The sequence below is a fragment of the Culicoides brevitarsis genome, chromosome 2 (genome assembly GCF_036172545.1).
Source record: "Culicoides brevitarsis isolate CSIRO-B50_1 chromosome 2, AGI_CSIRO_Cbre_v1, whole genome shotgun sequence".
Lineage (NCBI taxonomy): Eukaryota > Metazoa > Arthropoda > Insecta > Diptera > Ceratopogonidae > Culicoides > Culicoides brevitarsis.
In genome coordinates, this window is record NC_087086.1 from 18948130 (window position 1) to 18967842 (window position 19713).

At 30.5% G+C, this 19713-nt stretch overlaps 1 protein-coding gene across 1 annotated transcript in view; it reads right to left on the minus strand.

Moving 5' to 3' along the window:
• LOC134829660 (uncharacterized) overlaps positions 1–18126 on the minus strand; it is a 43123-nt gene extending 24997 nt beyond the window's left edge. Inside the window, exons 1-2 of the mRNA XM_063842862.1 lie at positions 17929–18126; positions 16949–17317 (exon numbers count right to left, since the gene is read on the minus strand). The gene's annotated coding sequence lies outside the window, so the exon portion shown is untranslated. The remainder of the gene's footprint in view (positions 1–16948; positions 17318–17928) is intronic.
• Between the last annotated feature and the right edge of the window lie 1587 nt (positions 18127–19713).

The following is a 19713-nucleotide window of genomic DNA, read 5'->3' on the forward strand; positions in this document are numbered from 1 at the left end:
AAATATCGTTCGTTAAATTCATTAAACTTGTGCAATCGATAAACTTGTCTGGACTTAATCACTTTTCGATAATTGCAGGAATGGAACTAGCAGATAAAAATGTTGGGGGATCGTAAAATTGAAGAATTTACTTCAAAAAAATTCATAAAATTTTTTAGAAAATTTTTTTAAACGAAAACATTAAAAAAACAAAATATAAAAAATAATGAAGAATTTTTTATTTTATTTTTTTTTTTTTATTATTATTTTTTTATTATTTTATAAGTAAATACTTTTTAAAAAAATTCCTCTAAATTTTCAAATGTACTTTTTAAAAAAATTTTTTTTAAATTTTCAAAGGATATTTAAAAAAAATTCCTCTAAATTTTCAAATGATATAAAAAATTTTAAAAAATCCATAGAATTTTAATTAAAACTATTTTTTTGAGAAAATTAAAAAAAAAATAAATAAAAATTCCTCCGAGTTTTAATAAGAATTTTTTTTTAATTTTCTCAAAAAAAAAAAAAGAAAAATTCTTAAAAAATTTATAAGAAATTTTTTATTTATTTTTTTTCTGAGAAAATTTAAAAAAAATTAATAAAAATTTCCTATTAAAATTAGGAGAAAAATCGCTTCACATCCCTGAATGTGAGGTATCTACATATATGAATCATCATCCCTCAGTCACTCATGTAAAACAAGCAAGCAAGCCATTTACTGATAAATCATCGATCGTGAAAGACAAATGAGGTGGAAAATCAAAGCAAGGAAGGAACAGCAAACAAACAAAAAAAATGGACTCTGTTCCATTAAATTCAATGATGTCATTAATTTGTCTAAAAATGTCCGACGACCGTCAGAGTAAACAACGCACCAAAAAAGTCTCATTAATCATAAAGTAATATAAAAGAACAGTTTTTTTTTGTTTTTGTTGGTTTTGTGGAAAAATCCAAGAGAACAAACAATAAAACGTTGGATATAGTCTCAAAAAATGTCAGAATATGCTCAGACATGCTTGCGTTACGGTTTTATGATATGATTAAATTACCATAATTTCCATTCATTTCGACGATATTTTAATATCCTTTGAGACGTTAAACTTTATACTCAGTTTTATATTGTCATTGCGCTTTTTTTTGTTGATTTGGAAATGATGTGGCACAAATAAAATGCGAAAAATGACGAAAAGTGAAATGTTGTTTGCAAAAGTGATGTCTGGTGCTGATATTGCTGATTTTATGACGTCGTCTAGAACGGAGGCAGACATGAGTTGTAATAAAGTGTCGTAAAAAGCCAAGGTGAGAAAGGTCGATCTGGTGCCGTCTCGTGCGATTTGATGGGACAATGAACTCTGGGCGTGGGATTTTGAAAAGGGATTTTTAGGTACAGACAATTTTTTTTATCTTTTTTTGATGACTTTTCGGTAAATGAATATATGAAGAAACCAAAACTGTGTAAATGAAAAAGGGACCAGCAATAAAGAAGATGGGGACGGACTAAGTCAGCAGCAGAAGTCGTTAGTACAAAAATAAGACTCAACTAAGAAAATAAATGAGGTCGAGCGTAAAATAATCGTTTTAAATTGGTGAACATATTAAAATCAGAATTTATATTAAAAGGTTTTTACTTTGAAATATTTTTTTGTTAAATTTCAATTATTTAAAAAAATTTATTTTCATTTAGTTTGTCAGACAGTTGAGCATCAGGTCCAAAAATGATAATTTTCCATATTTAAAACGATGATTATGTCAGAAACTAGCATTAAATGGGTATGTATTCAAAGGATATTCGTGTAATTTTAACTAATCTGAGGATTAAAAGTTTTCATTATGTCAAATTTTCTACTAAAAGCATATTTTACCAACAAAAAAGGATTGGAAAAAGCCACCATACTCTTTGGGACTGTCACCTGCTGATAGGCGACCTAGCATCGGAACTACAACTAGCAGTAATCGACAAAAACCACCCCCATACGTGACCTACTTGGATGCAGGAAGTTCGATGCCCTCCCGATAATCGCCGGCTTTTTGAAGGAGAACAGAAAAATTATTTAAATGTCGTTCCTAAAAATTTTATTTGACCCCGTCCTTTCACTAGACCAAGTATGCCATAAACGATAAGTCAAATTGAAAGAGGATAAAAAAACTAAATTTTAAATGAAAAATCATCCTTTGGCGACCAAAAAAAGTTCAGGATTTCCTATTATTTAATTTTTCAGTATTTAAAAAAAAATTTAAAAAAATATAGAAGGGCCAAAAATTATGAAAATTTAAAAATTTACAATTTTTGGTAAATTTTAGAATTAAAAAAAAATAAAATTTCTGTTAAAATTTATTAAAATGTCAATATTTTAGTTTATTCAAATAATTTTCATAAATTTTACCCAAAAAGTTGTAACTCATTCCACCACACTTAACTGATTGGAATAACCCAAATTAGTTCCCTTCTAATAGCATAAATTACGCATAATACATAATTTTTCATGTTTTTACACGCCAAAAGACACGCGTTAACTTGATATTTATTCAATTTGTTGTTTTTCCTTCCCCCAAAACTTTCATATTCATTGTTCACCATATTAACACTAAATTAAGTATAATGTCTTCCACCTCATCACTGCTCACTTAATTATTCATTAAAAACGTCTACAATCAATCAATGGAATGTACCAACTTTTGTTCCCATATTAAATCGATTCTTTGCTTCACCATCGAACGCACACACAAAAAAAATAGAAGAAAAAATACCTTAAACAAACATGAGAAACAGCTCCACCCGCAAGATATTGAATTTATTGTGAAATTTGAGAAGTTGGATTATCAAAGAGTTTGATTGTTCAATTTTTTTTATGTAGCATGTAGAAAAAGGCTACCAAATGTTTGTTTATCTTTTTTTTCGTAGTAAAAATATTTTATTATTAACATATGTTTGTTGAATATAATTAAAAAATAAAATGCAACTTAATCCCATGGCAAGTCGTCGATCTTATGCAACTCTCTTGCCCTGCGTTGCATTGCGTTGCCTTGTCTTGCATGCACAGAGAACTTTTTTTACTTTTATAATTGTTTTATTTTATTTTTTGTGCTTCTCGAAATAAAAAAAGAGAAATAAATAAAAAAAAAAAAACGAAGAAAAAAGTGTATGCATGTGTGTCGGTTTCTTGTCTTCTTGTCTCATTGTTTTATTTTCTTATTATTATTATTACATATTTTGTGTAAATGAGGATATGGGAACGACCTTGCAATGTGATAAAAAATAAATATGTGTGAGTTGTTATGTAACTCTTTCAATGAATTTTACAACAGATTGGAAGCTGAACAAATTCTATTCTCACAAAAATACGAAAAAAATAATGAACGAATGAAGAGGAAGTTGAGAGTAACTTGATATCTAAACAAAAATTGATAGTTGTGCGAATGATTGAAGAATGCTTGATGGGTTAGTTGAAGATAAGACACCCAAGTTGCTTGCCCGTACGAGTCGTCTTCAATTACTTCATCATTATAAATAATAGGCTGGAACAATTTTCTATCTTGTGTCATTCTGAGGTAATAAAGAAAGGGTTGAATTAGCAAAAAGCAATTCTCAAATTTTAACGGTAATTTTTTGAATTGACATTTTTCGAACTAAAATTGAATTTAAAATGAATTTTAAGTAATTTTTTGAATAATTTAAAAAAAATATATGAAATTAGATTTTTTGATGAAATTTGAAATAATTTATAAAATAAATTTTTGCTTTTGATAAAAAGTATATTTTGTCAAATTAAATTTTTCCATCATCAAATCATTTTCAAAAAATTAATTTTTGATTTCCTAAGACCGTCCAAGACTTATAAAATTGTTTGAATTAACAAGAGAGCGATTTTCAAATTTTTAAAAGTAAATTTTTGAATAGACATTTTTAATTTTTTTACAATTTATTGAACAAAAATAACTTTTTAATCAAAATAAAGTAAGTTTCTTTATAATTTTTGAAAAAAATATAAAAATTTAATTGGATGAAAAATAAGTTTAAAAATTGCATCAGCTTTACTGAATGCAAATAAAAAATAATGAATGTCACCCTCCTCATCGATTTTCTACTTTACACAAGTGTCCAATTATGTTCTGTTCTAAATCCGTAAAGTCGACTAGGAGTGTGAAGGTGACGATCAAAGCGATTGAAGTGTAGGTTGGAATACAAGTGTCGCGTCAAGTCACTGGGTAAGTTGTAATAATACGACAAAAAAAAACACTACAAAGGACACATAAATCAATATTTTACATAAAAATATATAATTTTTTTTCAGAGTAATTCCAATTTCCTCGTATTAAATACAAAACGAAGTCAGAGTGAGTGAAGAATTCGCTGTAACCGCAAACCGGCTTTAAATGCCATGCACCAGGGAAGCACACAAAAGTCAAAGTAAGTTAGTAAGAAAGAGAGCTGTTCGTACTTTTAAGTAGCCAACGACAAGACAAAACTGGTTTGATTTTATAACATTTTAAATGTGACGACGCGCGTACTGCAATTGTATCGTCGTCGTGTTGTTTCGTGAAAAAAAAGGTAACATGTTATTGGAAGTAGTTGATGTGGTTTGTAATATGAGGATTTTTGAGCAGTTTTAAGACAAAAAGTATCAAAAAATAGAAATTGTGTTTTAAACACGAGTTTAGATTTGATTGACACAACTTCCTTTCTAAAAAAAAAGAGTTTTTCCGTACCTTTCACGTGAAAACTGCAACGTTCTAACAGCGTTCTATAACTGACAAAACTTAACTGGGTTGCGCATTTCGTGCGATTCGATTATAATTTCATTTTTTTTCTCTGTTATTTTATATCAGAACAGCACGCTTGATTCCGTGAATGAGTGTGAATGACCGGCTGCCTATCAATTGTTGTATGTTTCGTGCGTCCTGTGATTCGGAAAGCGATGAATTTAGCTTCAAACAAATAATTTCTTGTTTTTTCTAATCAAAATTTTATATTTTAAGAAACAAAAAAAATTTTAATGTCAAAAATATTGAAAAAGAATTAAATTTTTGTTTAAAAAATAATTCCTTAAAGTATTAAATTAACTCATTTTCGATTCACAGAGCTTTTGTTGCTGATAAATCGAAATTTTCTCGCATTTACATCAACTTTTGACACGAGCTGTCCTGAAAATTCAGAATAATTGAATATTTTTTGTGCATTTGGACGACACCAAGTCTCATTCGTTTTTGCCTTTTCTACCGCTGCCAGAACATTTTGCACTAATTTTTCAATCAATTAAGTAAAAAATAAAAAGATTTGTGCCAAAATGTGCATTTTGTTGTGTGTTTTTTGGCACTTTATCGCACGATTTTAATCATCACAGTAGCAGTTAAATTTTTTTTTCTTGTTTAACGACCGCACAGATAAACCGCACATCGTCGTTCTTGATCTTCATTTTTATTTTCGTCACACACAGAATAATTATAATATTTACAATTTTCACTTTATTTAAACCTATTTTGTGTCTTTTGGCACATGGCCCATAGCGTTCGAACGCTTTTTTTTGTGTTCGTTTGAAACTTTTTGATGGATGGATGACAAGCGAATTTCTTTCATGTTGTCATGCCTCATCACACATCTCTTTTTCTGGTGACTTATTTGTCCTTTAATTTTTCTGTTTCTCATTTGGCGACAAAAATGAGAAAAAAAAAATTTTTTTTTTTGTTTTGAATGGACGAAGAAAACTGACGACTGACACACTTTTTGATAAATATGATATAATCGTGCATTAAAAATTTCGTTAAAATAAATAAAATGTTTTAATCGGACATTTTATTGTTACAATAACAAAAAATAAATAAATATAATGAACGAGAGAGTGGAAGAGAATTTAGATCATGCTCCAGAAAACAAAAAAAAAATAATAATAACATGACAATGGATCGGATCGTGTATGTCTACTTATGGAAAGCAAGATGGTGAAGTGAGTTGTGTCCAATTGTAATTTTTAAGGTACATTTGTCCAATTAATTCAATTCATATTTGCTATTATTATTATAACTATTTATTAAATTTGTAAAGTATTGCGTTTAACACATCACAGGCGTGAAGGTTGTTGTCATCATCGTGCGTTCACAAGAAGAGAAGAAGGCGAAAGTTATTTAATCGAATTCATTTAATGAATAGCTGTGAAGATTGATTACCACTCAGTGTTATTTTTCGGACCAGCCCAAGTTAAGTGCGTTAGTTAGCGAAAGATCACGGCCAAAAAGGCGTTAATTGCATAAAAGTCTCTTGAGACTTTTGAAACAAATTAGACAATTTGTTTGTTCTCTAAATTAGGTCTGCCGCAAAATTACTTTTTTGCTTCACAAGGGACTGATACAAATTATATCAAAACACCTTGAGAGCCCTTGAAAAACGCGCGATCAATTGACGCACGAATCGCGTACGTTAGAAAATTCATTTCCAAAATTAACTGCACTCTCTTATAGAAACAACGCTGAGCTGGCAATTAGTTGAAAATTTTCAAATCACCAATTAAGCAAGGTCATTTTTTGTAGCAATTTTATTTTTCTTTCTCGATGACAAATTTTTATTTTAAAACAAACACTTAATTAACTCAGCTCACAGTTTACATTTGCGAGATGAAGCAAAAAAAAATAGTTAAAAATTAACTGGATCATTTAATCGATACACGTCTCATTTTTGAAATTCACTTATGATTATGTTTATTATGATTATTAAACATTTTTTATTGAGTAATTCAATTAAATGATTTTTCGTTTACGGTCATTTGCTGGTAAGGTCTAAATATTGATATTGGTTTGGCAAAAATACGGTTTCTATAATATATTTTTAATTTGTGTTGTTGTTTTTAAAATTGTCTTATAATTTTAATTATCTTTTATCTTTGAAAAAATTTACTACGGTTTTAAATGTTACTCACGAAATGCTTTCGTTAAATATTCTTAAGAACTTCTTTATTTTATAGAACTCATTGTGAGCTGGACATTAAAAATGTGATAAGTGGAACGCAAAACGCTGAAATTCGCCCGAACGTTTTATTTAGCTTTCATTGAAAAGAGATTTTTCGAATATTTTCGTGGTATTTGCATTTCTGGCATAATCATCAATATACATCATGTCTTCGTGATTTGCACCTATTTTAGGCAAAGTCCACATAGACTTGGAGGTGGCTACCATTGACGAACTGGAAGGCAAAGCTAAAAGATGTTGACTTGTCCCTCTTTAAGTATATTTTTAAATATCACGCTTATCAATTGCTTTTCTAAATTTTTTGTGTTCTATGTAGCATCAAATAGCGCATTATATGAACGAATATAAAACTAAGTATCAAAAATCTGGCAAGCTGGTTCATTTTCTTTTTTTTTTCAAAGATTGCAAAATCAAAAAGGAATCTACTAAAATTCAATCAAAATCAGAAAATTATACATTGCATCGTTTATACAACTTAGATTTGTTTCGAACCTCCATCTATGTAGCATATCATTGAATCGTCTGAGACTACTTCTCATTACTTTTAATAAACTCCTATTGATCTAAACATCAACTATCGCCACTTGCTAATTCAAACTTTCAATTTTCTCCTTTATAACACAGTAATTGACCAAAAATATGTGTCAGTATGTGGAATGTTGCCAATCTCAAAGCAAATGTCACTTGCGATATGTCTCTCTTGTATTTATTGGGGATTGTCAAGCAACTCTTGTTGTCGAGTTGAAATGTGGTTGAATTGTAACACTCGTGCTTTGATCATAACAATCATCGGAATGTCCGATTATATCATCTTTCTAACGCTGAACAGCAATACCACACTTCAACTCTCGCGAAATTTACTTTCATTCGTGTCTTTTTTCGCTTACACTTTTTTTCTAATAACCATAAATAATAATAATAATGATTATTTTTTGTGCATTGTAAACACAATTATAAATGACTGCCTGAAATAAATGACTCTGAAAATGATATCAAATATCAGAAGAAATTATCATTTATTGCTTAGGCACACAGAAATACACACGTGTAATGCCACGATGATTGCACACGTTGATAGATGCTACTCGCGTAAAGAAGACGGAAATCGCGCGCCACAAAAATTTCTCGAATATCGTGCCATTCTCTTTCGGTTTTAAGCCATGGGTTGGGTGTTATTTGCCATCAAATCGTGCATTTTGTTTCTTTCACTGTCGTCGACATCGACATCGTACAACGAAGAAGCCGTCAACAATGTTGTATACCGCCAACATAATGCGATATTATTTATTATGAGTTATGAGAATGAAGCGAAATGAATGGAAAGAGGCTCTTTTGCTTTACACACTCAACAAAAAATATATTAAGCAATGTCATTTCGAATCTGTTTGTTGGCTTGTCTGTATGCTGTGATGTGGTTGGTATTATGTATCGGAAATTGAACGACCTTTCATTACATGAATATTAAAAAATTGTTTGACTTTGTTGTGGAGTAATCACGGTTGTTGCTCGGTTTGTGGATTGTTTGAAGTCGAAAAATGCTTTTGTCGAATGGAAAGGAATGCAGACATTTTACAAATTTAATATTGATGAAAGGAATTTAAATTGAAACACTCGAAAAAAGGAGTTTTTGGAGCATGAAATGTCATTTAGGAAAAAGGCGTATCTCCAAGTGAATCATCCAAGGATGAAACTGCATAACATTTTTTTAAAAGTTTTAAAGTTAAGCAACAGAGCTATATAAAATTTTGTCTTAAACTACAATTTAGAGACTTTAACTTTGAATATAGCTAATTTTTCTTAGAATGAAATTTTATTCAAATTGCATGAAAATCCATCAAAAAGCACTAAAAAGTATCTAAATCCCGAGAAATCGCATAGCAAGTCAATAAAAATTCCGTTCTTGACCTTTATTCGCCTTTTCACCGTAATGACAGCACTTTCGATTGTAATTTAAAACACACGACAAACGAGATGTGACATCTCTTCCCGTTTCATTTTATTCGTTTATTTATTTTTATTTTTGTCACATCCAACAACAGAAAAAATTCCATCTTGACAACTCATCGCATTCCCGTTCTGTGCTGCTCATTCTTTCTAACATGCAAAGTGAAACAAGTCGGAAATTTCGCAATCGTACACCAAGTTGAGTAAATATTTACAAATGCCATTTTTTATGTCCAGAATAATGAAAAGCGACAATTAATGACTCATAAATACAAACTTAAATATTTATTTTTCGTATTAATAACAAATATATGATAATAACTTGACACTCGGGTGTCGTCGTCGTTGCACTGAAAACGAGCAACTAGCAACACCAAATTTAAAAAAAAATAAAACTTTGAGGAAATTCTGTAATATTCGAATAATATAATCAGAAACCGGGGGAGAAAAATGTGAGCAGCTGTGGAATTATGCCTTAACACGCAAGATTAGCGATTGTTATCGGCACTTTTGTTTCGACACTCTTATTCTGAGCACGCATTTGCTTTTCTCATTCAAATGCCCCGTAATTATCATGCAAATTAACGCGCAACGTTTACAACTTTAAGAAAGGTCAGTAATTGTGTCAACGTCTTTTGTGTGCGACAATCATGCGTATTCATTTAACTAAGTCAAAAAAAAAAAAATTCATATCTCACCCAACAACAAAAAAAAATTATCGTCTAGTAAAACAATTCCCATATACCAAACTAGGTACTATTGCATGCGTCCGAAACAATTTACTGCATTAAGTAATTAAAAACATGATTAGGGCAAACAAAATGACGACGAAAAAATAACAATGCAATACAATGGGGGCTAATGTTTAATGATAAAATAAATAAAATAAAATAACAACGAAAAAAAAATCACATTTTAATACTGCACACCAGTAATTATTACCCAATATTAATATGGAATAATGCATGTTTTTTTTTAATTTTATTTTTCTAAATTAGAGTCGAGTTCCCATACATGGGAATGCGAATGTTTGTTACGGCTGTAGTATCATTATTTTAAAATTATTTAATTGTAATTAAAAATGAAATTAGCTCTGAGTTTATTTGGAAACATTGTTGCTAATTTAATGGAAAAAGTGGGTTTTATTACGAGTGAATTAACTTCTTAGTGAATTTCAGACTATTTTGACGCAAAAAGAAGTTTCAATGACCTTCAGAAGGTTTCAATAAATCAAAATATGTAAATTTTTCAAGAGACAATTAATTGCCTTTTTTGTTTTTGTGATAAAGATCTTAACGATAATTTTGAATGTTATCCCACGATTTTTTATGAATTTTAGTGGTTGTTTGGTGATTGAATGATTAACTGATTGTTTGAATGATTTCATTGACCTTAACGATAATTTTATCGAAATTTTGCCATAAGATTCGGCGCTTGAAATTTTAACGTAAATTCTTAAATGATTACTAAGCGTTCTTCTAACTGATTTTTTAGTTGTTTTCCATTATTTCTAATAATATTTTTCTTTACAAAGTCATGATTTTCATTAAGAAAGAAAAGATTTCTTTCAGTGAGAAGTCTCTAAATTCTTCAGGATCCATAATGCCATTCGTGCTTCCTAAAAGCAACATTCTTTTGTGTTCCAAATAAGGACAATCGCATAAAATGTGCTCCACTGTTTCTTCTGCTGAGTGACAGATTCTGCAATCTGTTGAATCCCTATAACCCATTCTACTCATCAATTTATTCAATCTAGCATGTCCGGTTAAGAAAGCAACTATGACTCTAATTTGAGTAATATTCATGTTAATCAGCTCTCTTGTTCTTGTCAAAGATCTGTTTGGTACAAAAGTATAGTCGGGTACTCGGATGAATAATTTGTCGCCAGGTTTGACATCACCAGAATTCATTGTACATATTAATTGTATTTTCTCTTAAAGTTTGCCTTTTAGCTCTACAACTATGATGAACCATTAGCAGTCCCCTAAGCAATTACATTAGCTACCAACTGCCTCTAATCACTGATTAAACCTCATCCACCTTGACATTATCCCCACATAAAACATGCATTTATGCCAACTTCAACCGCCTTTAGACTTCTCAACAGTCACGTATCATCGCATTGTCATATCGTCGTCGTCGCCGCCTCAACACCGCATCGTGATCAATCACTCGCACTATTGTCTAAATATTGTTATTAAAAATCAAACAAAAAAAAATTCTTACAACTCACACAATTGTGCGAGAAAAAAAATTCTTTTGATCTGCTGGGTACATGACAAACAAACTAATCAAATATTGTACATGAAGTAAATCCAAATTTCAATAGACTTCTGACTGATATTGAAACATCATGCTAAAAAAAAATCATTATTTCAAGGTTCGCCTGTACTCGCAAGCACAAGACAAGACAAGTGTGACTCACACTATTCACAAATTATAATTACTATTATTTTTTTAAGCAAAACCGAAACATCTGATTCTACACAAACCACACGTTCATGTACAGTCGTGCAAAGACAAGATCTCTACGATAAGTTATTTCGTAAGTTTTGTCAGTGACGCGTGTGAGTTTCAATTAATTTTTTTCGGTAGTGTTTTTTATTTCGAGAATTCTTGATCTTTGCTCTTTGATTGTCCTTTAAAAAATACATGATCTGATATGAGGTAGGAGTTTTTCTACCTTATGATTAAATATTATAAATGATCTTTTGTTCCAAGTTAAACAAGTTCGTTGATGAATTATTTTTACATGATGTAAGCAAAAATTAAATCTGTTCTAGAGGGCTTCTTTGTGTTCTCGATTATTATAAAATGTTAATCGCGATAATTCCACCTCATTACTGCGTGGTGTTAATTATCGCTAACAATATATGTTCAACGTATAGAGGAGGAATGAAGAGAGAATAAAAAGTACAAAAACCGGAATGTTCTGCGTGTTTAACTTTGAAGAAGAATAAAAAAAAATTATTAAATGGTCACTGTACTGATTGTGAAGAATTCAACATGTCATCTCTTTATCATGAAATCGCACACAAGGTTAAAGACATCTAACGACGACGTGCGAGTCACCAGGCGTCCTCATATTTACTCAATAATTATTATCTATTAAGAAGGACTCAATGCTCATGCTTTGTTTCATAAATATTTATTATTAGTCGATTGCAACATTTAACAACTTTTGTAATTGCCCGTTCTCATCAAGATTTTTTTTTCTTACGCTGTTCAAACAATGCCGCAATAAAAAATTATTTTTCACATACATGAGCATTTTTTGTGTGTAGTAAGTCAGTCACTGAGTCAGTAGTAGATGTCTCTCATCACGTGTATTAATTGTAGTACAGACTCTGTAATGTATGTGGAATTTTCTTACAATTTTGTAATTTTTTTTTCGTTGCAATTGTTAGACGTTTATTGTCTGTAACTGACTGACCAATGAATGCTGGGAAACGTCACATTACGAGCTTCTGTAATTCGTGTTCATGCACAGACTGAAATTTTGTCATTAAAATCAGTTACAAGCTCATGTTACAAAAGAGTCACACGACAATCCGAAGAGGTCAAATTTTATCAGTTTTTTTGTAAATTTGCGCAATTTTTGCTGCTTAGAAGCAGTAACTACTTTTTTCCATATTTAGTTTTCAACGTTCAGTTGCATGTTCTTTGTTTTGTCATACGAGTGCAACAAAAAATTGGAGTTAATATCACCCGATATCAGCATTTCATCGAAAAATAAATGGCATGAGATTTTTCAAAGGTTTTGTCTTATTTAGGCCTAAACTAATCGAAAAACCTAAATTCAAAATTCCTGAACGAGCTTCCGAGATTTTAGAATTTTTTTAGTGCATATGAGGGTTTTCAAGTACCTCTTTAGCATACCCAACCGAATTAAAAATGGGTAAAAACACTGAAGCTCATTCTAGAATTATTAATTTAGGATTTTTGGACTAATTTAGGCTTAACTAACACAAAACCATCAAAAAATCTCGTGATCTTTATTTTTCGATGAAATGCTGAAATAGGGTAATGTGGAGTTCACATACATTTTCAAGTTCTCTAAAAATTTTCTTGTGTCAGTTTATGGAATTTCTACTCGCTTCATTTTGTTGTATTCACTTAGTCCTTTATAGAAAAGAGAAGTTCTGCGCTTCGCTTGTCTAATAGTTTGGCAATCTGAAATAGCTTCTTCTTCGAAGGTCAAAAGGTTGTGATTCTTCTACCGTTGTCAATCTTTCTGTCTGTCAAATATTCCGGGAGCAGACCATTTTTGGCTTTGTCGATAAGTTTCAAAGCGTTAAAGTAAACTCTTTGCAAAGTTAAAATTTTCAGAAAAAATAAATTGTGCTTTTGAGATTTTTAAAGGTTTTTTATAAAATGTTTGACTTAATTTTTGTTGATGACTTGACTGAAACTTTTTTCCAAAATCCTCCATCTACGTCAATTAAAGGATATCAAACTGACACTTTAGGAAGCTGTCACTCTCTAAAAGCAGCTAAACAATTCGTGCATGCCACTTTGATTGATTTTTATCTCTTTATCATCGGAATCGATCTCTCTCTCCCCATGCATTTAAATGAAGCTAATAAAGCGACCGTTGATAACTTTAATTAATTCTCTCTAATAAATCATTTCACTTGATTTTCCTCCTTTGAACGCACGCTCCGTACCTACAACATCATTATTAAACCTTATTATTAAAAAATAATGAAATGATAAAAAAAAGAGCTAGAAACAAACGTACGAACATATTAATTCATTTATCAATTTTTAACATTGCCTACACATGTAATTTTTCACATGTATCAATATAATGAAAAGTGACTAATGCAGTATAATGTACATAAACCGATCCGATCCACAATTACATCAAGTCATTATATTATAATTATTATTACAATCGCACATCGATTACATCATCAATACGCTCTGATATGTGTATTATTACTATTATTATCTATTTCTCTTTCGGCTGTACCTACTACTACCGCTAACGGTACGCAAAAAACAGCGAAAAATCTAATATATAAAATATCGTTTGGCGTACTTCATCGACAACGATGACGATGGAAATTGTACGAAAAAAAAACGTGACATGACCTATGCCTTTACTTTACTCGCACAACGTGAAGCAAGATATTTATTGAGTTATTAAAAAAAAAATCGAAATCTGTCGAAAAAAAAGTTGAAATGTAATAATAGCAAAATAATGGTTCAGCACAAAAAAAGAGCTATGATCAGACTGAATGTCTACTATATTCGATCAACTTTTTATAAGTAAATATTGGACAATTTTTTACTTCGATTCGATTAATAACATAATAAGTTTAATTGTATTAGATCATCGATTAATTGAATGAAACAAAAAAAAATAAATATGTGTAAAAGTTACAACCTCACCATTCCATCTTCCTGTCTTTTTTTTGTGGTTTCTTCGATGCGGATGATGACGATGTGGATGTTGTTAGGTAACGCAAACGGTGTCAATGTGGAGTCAGTGCCAAATATACCGGCTGTTAATTATCCATTTAATGATGTTTATTTTATTAGTGAAAAATTTTTTACACTTCATCAATGTCGCCGCGTCGCTGTTGATTTTGTCGTTATTGGTGGTGCTTGGAACGATCATCTCATTAATTTATTAATTTTTATGATTATTTTATTAAGAAATTAATGGTCCAGCGTTGATTTTTTTTGTTCGTTGTTGTAATATTTGAACAAAAGTGGGTGTTAATCAATCAAGGCTCGCTATCACGTTAAGCCAAAATAAAAATCGTGGAGTTGCAACGGACGATAAATTTCGATAACCGCTTCATCGATTTCTTGTTTACAAAACGAATGCAACTGACTGCGGTGATAAACGAGTTTTCGTATTTTGTAATATAGTATCCAGGAAAAAGTATTTGGATTTTGTTTAAACAAACTACAGAAATGCAACTTAAACTAGGAGCGGCATGGTTTCTTACTACGTACTTAATTTTGAGCTTAAACGTGTGTGAAGGTCTTCCTCTGAGCGTCATCGTCGTGGTCCGATGCACCAAATTTAAATTATTTTTTTTTATTACAGAACTTGGTCGACATTGATGGACATTTAGTGCGCGATGATGGAAGGACAGGCAGGAAAGAAAGGTAAATCTTGACTTCTGTAAGTGTGTTACGCGTGTGCAAATTATGATGAAAAACAACAGTTAACATTCCACTTAATGTCACTTTGTTCAAACAAATTGCTTTAACCCGTAAATAATTCACGTTAGTTACAGCAAACTAATTTCATATCGTCGTCATCCGAAAGATGTTCAAACATGTCAATCATCCAACGGATAGGATTACTCTTAAAATATGTGTGTGACATATTTATTTCTTCTCTCTTTGCTTTGCTCTTTGCCTTCGAGTCAACAAGAAAAATCAACTTATAATAAACGACCTTCTGAAATTCTTCTTACCCAGGTTCTCATGAGTTCATTACACTCTCGTTAGTTTCATATTTGGCTGCTAGGCAAGATCATAAAGAAATAGATTGACATCAAAATGAGAACCAATTCTCCCACGTAAACACACGACAACGACGACGACGGATCAATTACAAGAAACATTGTAGCAAATGCGTGTATTTACTTTGGCAATTAGCATCTCCGAAACTGGTAGCGAAGTAGTAACACGTTTCCCTTCCGAAACAATTAGAGCACTAAGGTTAAGTGGCCAAATTGAAAAAAAAAGTGAGAAGAGAGCAGAAAATTAACGTGTCAATGCGCAACTCTCGACCGAAAACATCAAATTAACCTAACGTTACATTTTGTTCTGTAAACAAAACGAGCAAACGGTCAAACAAGAGAAATTTTTATATAAAGCACAAAACACGAAAATTGTAGCAATTCATCTGAGGTGCTCGTTGACTCGTGATACGTGCACAAATGTTCTGTACCTCTAGGTAGGTAACCCAGAAGCGACGGTCTAATAAATTGGTGAATTTGATTATATTTATGTTAATGTAATTTTGTGCTAATCATGGTTTCATTGAGTTTTGGACTTGTGTTTGTTTGAAAAAAAAAAAACAAATAATAATAATTACAATAATACTTGAAATAATAGAAATTGAAAAGTCTTTAACCCATTTTTAGTGGACACTGGAGTGATGTTGAGTAGTAATCGAATGTTTTTGGACATTTAGGTTAAAAATTAGTTTGGGAGTCTGTCCGTCAATGTGGAGTTAATAGGTAAGATTTGATTTTAAAAATTTATTTTTTTAATTTTTTTCAGGTAAAATTAGAAGTTTTGATAAAAATTCTAAAATTTTTGGACAACGTTTAATTTTCTTGGTTAAAAATCAAGAAAAATTAAATGCAACTCTCTTTTGAACGCAAGATTCTCAGAACAATACTCCGTACTATGTTGAACTAAGATCCTGAAAATCGATCCGAATGGAATGATATTCTTCAACAGACCAAGACCAATCAATTGATCGCAATAGATCTTCGGACCGCGATGATTCCATCTTCAATCTAAAACCTGTAGATTTCAATTAACTCTATTCATATCAAGCATTTACGATTTTAAAATTTTATTTTTAACTTCAAAGCTCAAAATTTAACTCTTATTCAATTTTGCTATAAGTTTTAGCCTTTGAATAATATTCAAAGAATTTCGACAGATTAAAATTATAGAAACGGAATCACGGAAATTATAAATTTTTATTTTTTTTTATCGAATGCGCACAGATGCAATTCGTAAACAACGAAATTTTATTTTTTTTTTGTTTTTAAATGTTGTTATTATTACGAAAATTTAATATTTAAAAAAAACAAAGAAACCTCAAGGGAGGCCTTTGTTGCCACACTGCAAAAAACGAAACGAAAAAATGTCTAGGACAATTTTCATGTAAATTACTTTTTATCGTATTTCATAAATACATTTTTTTCTTGGTTTAGTTTACAAGTTGTAAATTAACACGATTTACGAGTCAGCCGTGATTCGACATTTTAATTAAATTATCAGATTATGACCTTTTTCGATACGATCAAATGTGATGCGTATTAAAACAAAAAAATAATAGTAATAAAGAAATGCACTTACCTTTAAAATAATAATATTAATCCACTTCAATTAGTCACTACTAATCCGATAGTCATTTCAATATAATCCAATTTTGTATAATATTCCAAAATTCATTCAAGTTTTTTTTTTGCACCGTTAATCACTTTATTCTCTTCCTTTTTGAACAAGGTGTGAATAATGTCCCTCTTTCAATTTGATTCACTTTATTTTTTTTTTCGTGTGGCAAAATTATTTCGTCACGTCTTAAATGAATAATGATGAAGATATGCGCAAAAAATCAGCAGCACCTTTGTTTGTTCTATACTACATATAGCACACGAGTGACTTTTTTTATCCTGCCGATAAAAAATGACGTGAATGCTCTCTAATTGACTTTGAAATATTCCCCTAAAATAAATAAATAAATGCTTGTATTAAAATTGTGTGTATCATCAAGAAAGGGTCACACTCGACGATCGGCATGTACTACACATATGTATCGCACATTAGAGACTAGGTAGTACTCCACACATTAAACGCTTCAATGCACAATTGGATGTGAGTACCGGTGCAGGCAATAAATTTGCATAGCAACAAGAAGAGGTAATATCAATAAATTTTGTGTGTGGCTCGGTAAGTGCGACGAAGGAAAGGAAAGGGTTTTTTGGGTGTGTAAACTAGCTTCCTTGTTGCTCCCCTTCGAATGAAAAATATAATTGAGGGACATTCAAATCGGAACTCGGGGAACATAAATTGCGTTGAGTAACGTTGCATGCTGGTTATGAGCTGCTTAAGCAATCAACACCACCGAGGAAATAATAACAAATAATAAAAAATGTAAAAAAATCCGTCATAATTATGTAAAACCCTTAGTTGTTGCTTTTTGTGGAGTAGACCCTTCTGCATGCAACTTTTTATGTTAAGTAACAAGCCGACCGACAAAAAAATTGTATTAAAAAAAAAATCTACATTAAACAAGTGGTTCGAAAAAAACAACAATTTTCGCACTAATTATTCACCTTTAATTTTTTTTTTATTCTGTTCCAAGCCTGTTTCAGCCACGAACGTTGTGTAAATGATATGATTGGTGTTTATTGATTTTGATAAATAAAAATATTCACTTCACAGTAAAAAATATTAAGTAATTTTTTATTCACAAAACATTTTTTTTTTTGTTAAGATTTTCACTTTTTTCCACTTGAATTGATTTGTTTAGATGATTTTTATTTTTTATTGCAATTTTTTGATAAATTTTTATTCATAAAATTGTTTTAGAGTAGACAACATCAATCAATGATTTTTTTTTTGTATGAAAACTTTCTCACGAAAATTTTCCGTCTGTTTTATTTCACTTTAAAAATAATAATATTATGTTTTATTTTTAAATATTTATCATTTAAATTGTTAGCAATATTTATTTATTTTTATTAAGTTCCTCTATATTTAAAAAGCAAACATCTATCTCGGAACGCGACTCAAACTACAATGGTAGGTTTTGTCGTAATGCTCCGGCTGTGGTGTGGCGATATGTATATTCGTGTGTGCGTGCAACGTACAGTTAGTTGAACAAAAACCTGATTTTATATCGATACGCACGTGGCTTCGTGTGCTACTGCCCGCTGTACGAGTGAATTTACAGAATTTTTGTGTACAAAGTTTGCACTTAACATATGTTCGTTGCATTTTCTATTTTTCATGTGTTTCTGGTGAGTCAATATATCTCTCTTGCTCTCGCTCACAGTTTTTTCTCTTGCTATCTCGCTTTTACTTTGAAAGCGTTTTAGTTTTGTAAGCACTTTTTACATGGGGCCAAAATTTGCTCCAAGGCGCCATCCATTTAGTTCGTGGGATAAAATTTGATACTTAATTTCAGCTTTATAATTGGAAAACTTCATAAGGCGATCCATTTCAGAAAAAATAGGGCCTTTTTCTACCCCCCCCCCCCCCCTAAATCGTAAACCGTCAAAATTAAAAATTCAGTGGAAATTCAGAACATTCGAACAGAACATTCAGATTTTAACATTCGTTTTTTAGAACCAATATCAAAAAGCCTCATTTTTTAAGAAATGACATCTAAAAATTCAGTGGAAATTCGAAGAATATTTAAAAATTCAATGAATGCCCTTCCAAATTTTTTTCGATGTTTTTGTCTCAAAAGACAAAATTTTAACAATTTTTGATCATTAATTAAAATTTTAGTTGTTTTACGGTAAAAATATTGAGAATTGATAATTTAAAATTGATCTTAGACAAAAAAAATTCACAAAAATAACTGTCAAAAAATTTTGAAAAATGATCTTTTTGAAAATATTTTTAGAGAAGAAAATGTATGTTAAATTTCGTTTTTCAATACAAAAATTTTTGAAAATTAAAAATATTTTGAAAACTTTTAGGAATTTTTTTTTTATTAAATATGGAATAAGACCAAAAAACAATTCAATTTTGATGAAATTTTCAACTTTTTTTTAAATTTTCCCGAATGAATTTTCGACTCTTAAATGGGATAAAAACCTCGATAAATTTTGAAATAGTCTAATTTCAAAACAAAAATAAAGTTAAACTCAATATAAAACTTTTAAAACGTTGTTCAATTTACTGACGCAGTAAATGGATGACGCCCAAGCAGTTTTTTGTAACAACAAGCAGTTTTAACGGACATTTGTATGGAAATTCAAAATCAAAAAATGTAAGCATTTTTAAACTGCTTATTTACCAAAAGCGAACCTTCGAGCAAAAAATCGATTTTCAAAAACTTTTGAATATTTCTTCAACTACAACCCCTTCAATGATCCGAAAATTTCCAG